The sequence below is a fragment of the Dendropsophus ebraccatus genome, chromosome 4 (genome assembly GCF_027789765.1).
Source record: "Dendropsophus ebraccatus isolate aDenEbr1 chromosome 4, aDenEbr1.pat, whole genome shotgun sequence".
Lineage (NCBI taxonomy): Eukaryota > Metazoa > Chordata > Amphibia > Anura > Hylidae > Dendropsophus > Dendropsophus ebraccatus.
In genome coordinates, this window is record NC_091457.1 from 6,549,844 (window position 1) to 6,558,895 (window position 9,052).

Genomic DNA, 9,052 nt, shown 5'->3' on the forward strand with positions numbered 1-9,052 from the left:
ATTGCACCTTGTTCACATTTAATTTCTACAATTTTATAACTGTATAACAGAGGTTACATTTTAAGCCACTGGGGAAAATGGGGAATATGAGCCAGTTCTCTAGAATTGATCTGAACCAAATTATACCTCCCAGCAAGGCGTGGGGCCAACACACTATTTTTTTTTTTTTATTAATGTGGGGGGCCCAGACACTTTGATTGTATGGGGCCCCGAAATTCCTGATGGCGGCCCTGACTAGGGATACTTACACTAATCTCTTACTGCCCTAGACTACCAGGGATACTGACACTAACCTCTTATTGCCCTAGATTACCACGGATACTGACACTGGCCTCTTACTGCCCTAGACTACAAGGGATACTGACACTAACCTCTTACTGCCCTAGACTACGAGGGATACTGACACTAACCTCTTACTGCCCTAGACTACCAGGGATACTCACACTGGCCTCTTACTGCCCTAGACTACGAGGGATACTGACACTGGCCTCTTACTGCCCTAGACTACCAGGGATACTGACACTAACCTCTTACTGCCCTAGACTACTAGGGATACTTACACTAATCTCTTACTGCCCTAGATTACCAGGGATACTGACCCTGGCCTCTTACTGCCCTAGACTACCAGGGATACTGACACTAACCTCTTACTGCCCTAGACTACAAGGGATACTGACACTAACCTCTTACTGCCCTAGACTACCAGGGATACTGACACTAACCTCTTACTGCCCTAGACTACCAGGGACACTGGCCTCTTACTGCCCTAGACTACCAGAGATACTGACACTAACCTCTTATTGCCCTAGACTACCAGGAATATGGACACTAACCTCTTACTGCCCTAGACTACCAGAGATACTGACACTAACCTCTTATTGCCCTAGATTACCAGGGATACTCACACTGGCCTCTTACCGCCCTAGACTACCAGGGATACTGACACTAACCTCTTACTGCCCTAGACTACCAGGAATATGGACACTAACCTCTTACTGCCCTAGACCACCAGGGATTTTTTTTACTAGCCCCTTATAGCCCTAGATCCCCGTATATTCCACTATCGCCCTCTTACTTTGCTAGAACACAATGAATGCAAACCTTAATCCTTACAGCCCTAGACCACCAGGGATGCTGAATAGGAAGCAGAAGGAGGAAAAATGAAGGACAGTAATACATGACTACACAGGGTTTGTTTGTAGTCTGTAACCATGGAGACGCCTTCATCTGCACAGGAGCTGTGTACACGGCAACACTTTGTAAGGTCGCCTCATAAGATGCAGACGATCAAAAACAACGACGATGCAAAAGTAGAAGAACAGTTCTTCCATCTCTTCCAATAAAGACGTCGCTTTGCTAAAACCACGATTTTCCGCCGGTCGATATTTTAAGCTCGTCAGGATTTAGAGGAACAGGTGTTGTTGAGTATTTCTTCGGCGTCCACATCTATACATAGCCGCTGCGGCTTCCATCAGATGTCTCCGTGGGAGGTGGCGATAGAACGTTCCGGCTCTCCATAATCTGATACAGAATGTTCTCAAACCCCTCGAATAATAAGAACCGGCCGCTCCCTGCCAAACTTTATTTACACCTCCGTGAAGTTGACACCGGAGCAGAAGTCACATTTCTCCGATACATTTCATCGCTTTTCATCTTCTTCAACTTTTTGACTTTGCTCCAGGAAAAGTTGCGGCTATAAAACGCGTTGTCGCCAGACGCCGTTTATCAGGAGTGACTGGCGCCATTAATTCTACCCAGAGAATGAGAATCTGCGCCCGGCATCGAAACGAGAAGCGTCAAGAGCCATCAGAATCCCGAGACGGAGAAATGGGGGGAACGGATGACAAATACTAATTCCGTCTCCTCGTAGAGCGGAGAACGGATTATACCGTTATATACACCGGTATACAGTATATACACCAGTCACAACAATATCCACAAGATGCGGAGGAGGCACAAATGCTACAATATCTCACTGAGAAGGAGGGGAAGGAACATTGTCTTACTTAAAGGGATTGTCCACCTTCTATCATCAGGTCATTTTGGCTCCCACATGTTGTCCTTAATTTATTAGGTATTCTTAAAGGGGCTGCTGACTTATTCTTCTGATACAGAGCTCCAAATCTTCTGCATAGACAGAGGTAAATGGAAGATTCTACCTCCAGCCACCACTAGGGGGAGCTAAGGAGCTGACTGTCTGCATAGGTATATTGAATTCAATATGCAATTCACAAACCGCTTTCTGCCCTAGACCACCAGGGATCCTAATATTAACACCTTGCATATGCAGACCACCAGGGATCCTAATATTAACACCTTGCATATGCAGACCACCAGGGATCCTAATATTAACACCTTGCATGTGCAGACCATCAGGGATCCTAATATTAACACCTTGCATGTGCAGACCACCAGGGATCCTAATATTAACACATTGCATATGCAGACCACCAGGGATGCTAATATTAACACCTTGCTGATGCAGACCACCAGGGATCCTAATATTTATACCTTGCATATGCAGACCACCAGGGATCCTAATATTAACAACTTGCATATGCAGACCACCAGGGATCCTAATATTTATACCTTGCATATGCAGACCACCAGGGATCCTAATATTAACACCTTGCATATGCAGACCACCAGGGATCCTAATATTAACACCTTGCATGTGCAGACCATCAGGGATCCTAATATTAACACCTTGCATGTGCAGACCATCAGGGATCCTAATATTAACACCTTGCATGTGCAGACCATCAGGGATCCTAATATTAACACCTTGCATGTGCAGACCACCAGGGATCCTAATATTAACACCTTGCATATGCAGACCACCAGGGATCCTAATATTAACACCTTGCATGTGCAGACCACCAGGGATCCTAATATTAACACATTGCATATGCAGACCACCAGGGATGCTAATATTAACACCTTGCTGATGCAGACCACCAGGGATCCTAATATTTATACCTTGCATATGCAGACCACCAGGGATCCTAATATTAACAACTTGCATATGCAGACCACCAGGGATCCTAATATTTATACCTTGCATATGCAGACCACCAGGGATCCTAATATTAACACCTTGCATATGCAGACCACCAGGGATACTGAAGGTAACACCTTATCTTCCTAGATCACTAAGGACATTCGCATCAACAGTATTAACCCTTTTATAGCCCTATATCCTAATTCTGTGTTGGCAAAGACTTTAGTAGAGAAGGATTTAGGGGTAGTGATTTCTTACACCTCACAATGAGTCACTAGTGCAACCAGGCGGAAGCGAAAACAAAGTGTAGGCCGGGCTGTATATATATTTAATGGTACGCTGGGCTCTATATATATGTATTGGTTTGCTGGTCTCTCTCTCTCTCTCTCTCTCTCTCTCTCTCTCTCTATATATATATATATATATATATTGGTATGCTGGGCTGCATAACTAAAGGTATAACCAGAGACACGATACAAAAATAGTGGAGGGTGTGAGAAATAAAAGGAAAGACTTAAAGGGGAACTGTTAGACGGTTAGACTAATCTAAAAGTCCGCTATTGCACGCGGTGAGCTGAAGATGAAGGGATGGCTCTTACCTTCATCCTCCATGCTGTTCCCATGCAGTTTTAATGTATCCAGGAAGGCCATTTTGAGCACTGCCCCCTCCTCGTCCCCTGCGTGCCAATTCGCCTCCGTGTCCTTCTAATGATTATTAATGGAACAGCTGGCCAGGGGTGGAGGAGTGTGCTCCAGGTGGTCTTACCGGACACAGGATTACAGGAAACCTTTATATATGTTACAGGAGGAAGAAGGGAAAGGGGGGACATGATGGAAACCTTTATATATGTTACAGGGGGAAGAAGGGAAAGGGAGGACATGATGGAAACCTTTATATATGTTACAGGAGGAAGAAGGGAAAGGGAGGACATGATGGAAACCTTTATATATGTTACAGGAGGAAGAAGGGAAAGGGAGGACATGATGGAAACCTTTATATATGTTACAGGAGGAAGAAGGGAAAGGGGGGACATGATGGAAACCTTTATATATGTTACAGGGGGAAGAAGGGAAAGGGAGGACATGATGGAAACCTTTATATATGTTACAGGAGGAAGAAGGGAAAGGGAGGACATGATGGAAACCTTTATATATGTTACAGGAGGAAGAAGGGAAAGGGGACATGATGGAAACCTTTATATATGTTACAGGAGGAAGAAGGGAAAGGAGGGACATGATGGAAACCTTTATATATGTTACAGGAGGAAGAAGGGAAAGGGAGGACATGACGGAAACCTTTATATATGTTACAGGAGGAAGAAGGGAAAGGGAGAGGACATGACGGAAACCTTTATATACAGTGTGTTACAGGAGGGAAGAAGGGAAAGGGGGGACATGATGGAGACCTCTATATATGTTACAGGAGGAAGAAGGGAAAGGGAGGACATGATGGAAACCTTTATATATGTTACAGGAGGGAAGAAGGGAAAGGGAGGACATGATGGAAACCTCTATATATGTTACAGGAGGAAGAAGGGAAAGGGAGGACATGATGGAAACCTTTATATATGTTACAGGAGGAAGAAGGGAAAGGGAGGACATGATGGAAACCTTTATATATGTTACAGGAGGAAGAAGGGAAAGGGAGGACATGATGGAAACCTTTATATATGTTACAGGAGGAAGAAGGGAAAGGGAGGACATGATGGAAACCTTTATATATGTTACAGGAGGAAGAAGGGAAAGGGAGGACATGATGGAAACCTTTATATATGTTACAGGAGGAAGAAGGGAAAGGGAGGACATGATGGAAACCTTTATATATGTTACAGGAGGAAGAAGGGAAAGGGGGGACATGATGGAAACCTTTATATATGTTACAGGAGGAAGAAGGGAAAGGGAGGACATGATGGAAACCTTTATAAATGTTACAGGAGGAAGAAGGGAAAGGGGGGACATGATGGAAACCTTTATATATGTTACAGGAGGGAAGAAGGGAAAGGAGGGACATGATGGAAACCTTTATATATGTTACAGGAGGAAGAAGGGAAAGGGAGGACATGACGGAAACCTTTATATATGTTACAGGAGGAAAGAAGGGAAAGGGGGGACATGATGGAAACCTTTATATACGTTACAGGAGGAAGAAGGGAAAGGGAGGACATGATGGAAACTTTTATATATGTTACAGGAGGAAGAAGGGAAAGGGAGGACATGATGGAAACCTTTATATATGTTACAGGAGGAAGAAGGGAAAGGGAGGACATGATGGAAACCTTTATATATGTTACAGGAGGAAGAAGGGAAAGGGAGGACATGATGGAAACCTTTATATATGTTACAGGAGGAAGAAGGGAAAGGGGGACATGATGGAAACCTATATATATGTTACAGGAGGAAGAAGGGAAAGGAGGGACATGATGGAAACCTTTATATATGTTACAGGAGGAAGAAGGGAAAGGAGGGACATGATGGAAACCTTTATATATGTTACAGGAGGGAAGAAGGGAAAGGAAGGACATGATGGAAACCTTTATATATGTTACAGGAGGAAGAAGGGAAAGGGAGGACATGATGGAAACCTTTATATATGTTACAGGAGGAAGAAGGGAAAGGGAGGACATGATGGAAACCTTTATATATGTTACAGGAGGAAGAAGGGAAAGGGGGACATGATGGAAACCTATATATATGTTACAGGAGGAAGAAGGGAAAGGAGGGACATGATGGAAACCTTTATATATGTTACAGGAGGAAGAAGGGAAAGGAGGGACATGATGGAAACCTTTATATATGTTACAGGAGGAAGAAGGGAAAAAGAGACATGATGGAAACCTTTATATATGTTACAGGAGGGAAGAAGGGAAAGGAAGGACATGACGGAAACCTTTATATATGTTACAGGAGGAAGAAGGGAAAGGGAGGACATGATGGAAACCTTTATATATGTTACAGGAGGAAGAAGGGAAAGGGAGGACATGATGGAAACCTTTATATATGTTACAGGAGGAAGAAGGGAAAGGAGGGACATGATGGAAACCTATATATATGTTACAGGAGGAAGAAGGGAAAGGAGGGACATGATGGAAACCTTTATATATGTTACAGGAGGAAGAAGGGAAAGGAGGGACATGATGGAAACCTTTATATATGTTACAGGAGGGAAGAAGGGAAAGGAAGGACATGACGGAAACCTTTATATATGTTACAGGAGGAAGAAGGGAAAGGGAGGACATGATGGAAACCTTTATATATGTTACAGGAGGAAGAAGGGAAAGGGAGGACATGATGGAAACCTTTATATATGTTACAGGAGGAAGAAGGGAAAGGGAGGACATGATGGAAACCTTTATATATGTTACAGGAGGAAGAAGGGAAAGGGAGGACATGATGGAAACCTTTATATATGTTACAGGAGGAAGAAGGGAAAGGAGGACATGATGGAAACCTTTATATATGTTACAGGAGGAAGAAGGGAAAGGGGGGACATGATGGAAAACTTTATATATGTTACAGGAGGAAGAAGGGAAAGGGAGGACATGATGGAAACCTTTATATATGTTACAGGAGGAAGAAGGGAAAGGAGGGACATGACTGAAACCTTTATATATGTTACAGGGGGAAGAAGGGAAAGGGAGGACATGATGGAAACCTTTATATATGTTACAGGAGGGAAGAAGGGAAAGGAGGACATGATGGAAACCTTTATATATGTTACAGGAGGAAGAAGGGAAAGGGGGACATGATGAAAACCTTTATATATGTTACAGGAGGAAGAAGGGAAAGGGAGGACATGATGGAAAACTTTATATATGTTACAGGAGGGAAGAAGGGAAAGGAGGGACATGATGGAAACCTTTATATATGTTACAGGAGGAAGAAGGGAAAGGGAGAACATAATGGAAACCTTTATATATGTTACAGGAGGAAGAAGGGAAAGGACATGATGGAAACCTTTATATATGTTACAGGAGGAAGAAGGGAAAGGACATGATGGAAACCTTTATATATGTTACAGGAGGAAGAAGGGAAAGGGAGGACATGATGGAAACCTCTATATATGTTAAAGGAGGAAGAAGGGAAAGGGGGGACATGATGGAAACCTTTTATATATGTTACAGGAGGGAAGAAGGGAAAGGGAGGACATGATGGAAACCTCTATATATGTTACAGGAGGAAGAAGGGAAAGGGAGGACATGATGGAAACCTTTATATATGTTACAGGAGGAAGAAGGGAAAGGGAGGACATGATGGAAACCTTTATATATGTTACAGGAGGAAGAAGGGAAAGGGAGGACATGATGGAAACCTTTATATATGTTACAGGAGGAAGAAGGGAAAGGGAGGACATGATGGAAACCTTTATATATGTTACAGGAGGAAGAAGGGAAAGGGGGACATGATGGAAACCTATATATATGTTACAGGAGGAAGAAGGGAAAGGAGGGACATGATGGAAACCTTTATATATGTTACAGGAGGAAGAAGGGAAAGGAGGGACATGATGGAAACCTTTATATATGTTACAGGAGGAAGAAGGGAAAAAGAGACATGATGGAAACCTTTATATATGTTACAGGAGGGAAGAAGGGAAAGGAAGGACATGACGGAAACCTTTATATATGTTACAGGAGGAAGAAGGGAAAGGGAGGACATGATGGAAACCTTTATATATGTTACAGGAGGAAGAAGGGAAAGGGAGGACATGATGGAAACCTTTATATATGTTACAGGAGGAAGAAGGGAAAGGAGGGACATGATGGAAACCTATATATATGTTACAGGAGGAAGAAGGGAAAGGAGGGACATGATGGAAACCTTTATATATGTTACAGGAGGAAGAAGGGAAAGGAGGGACATGATGGAAACCTTTATATATGTTACAGGAGGGAAGAAGGGAAAGGAAGGACATGACGGAAACCTTTATATATGTTACAGGAGGAAGAAGGGAAAGGGAGGACATGATGGAAACCTTTATATATGTTACAGGAGGAAGAAGGGAAAGGGAGGACATGATGGAAACCTTTATATATGTTACAGGAGGAAGAAGGGAAAGGGAGGACATGATGGAAACCTTTATATATGTTACAGGAGGAAGAAGGGAAAGGGAGGACATGATGGAAACCTTTATATATGTTACAGGAGGAAGAAGGGAAAGGGAGGACATGATGGAAACCTTTATATATGTTACAGGAGGAAGAAGGGAAAGGGAGGACATGATGGAAACCTTTATATATGTTACAGGAGGAAGAAGGGAAAGGGAGAACATAATGGAAACCTTTATATATGTTACAGGAGGAAGAAGGGAAAGGAGGGACATGATGGAAACCTTTATATATGTTACAGGAGGAAGAAGGGAAAGGGGGGGGACATGATGGAAACCTTTATATATGTTACAGGAGGGGATTTTTTTTTAAACAAAACCAGAAAGGAAGAAGGGTACAGAGTCCTGTGTTGATCAGTCTGTGGTAATGGCGCGGAGCTTCTGAAGGTGAGGAGGATGAGATTGTGCGCCTCCTCCTCCGGCTGCCTCTCAGCCATGCACCCGGTAATATATTCGGCTTTGTCCGTGGCCGTCACGGCTGTTTTGGATGCTAATCCCACAATCTGCTCGCTGGCTGTTTATAAATATTTATGGGCAGCAGCTTTATATCTGACTCTTTAATAAAACCTTCCTTTTCCCGACTGTAATTTATTTTTCTATTAAGGGGTTACATAATAATCTCCCTGGCGGCCCGGAGGACCCGCATAGTTTACACCTCTCCTCATTAGTAATTACTTTGTGTCCTCAGTCTCGCGGAGGGTTTGTCATGACTTTGACGAGTTGTTGTCCGGAAAGTGCGATCCCCTCACAGATGGAACTTCTCATCATTCTGTCCTCAAAAGTTTTTCTACTTTTTGAAACTTTTTCTCAACTCTTGGATCTAGTGGGGAGAAATAGAAGGGAAGGGTCTCCAGAACACCAAGATACCCCCCAAGCTTCATGGTTCTGGGTCCAGGTCTTCAATCTTCCACAAAAAGTGACTGAGGTCCAGAAATGGCCAACTTGAA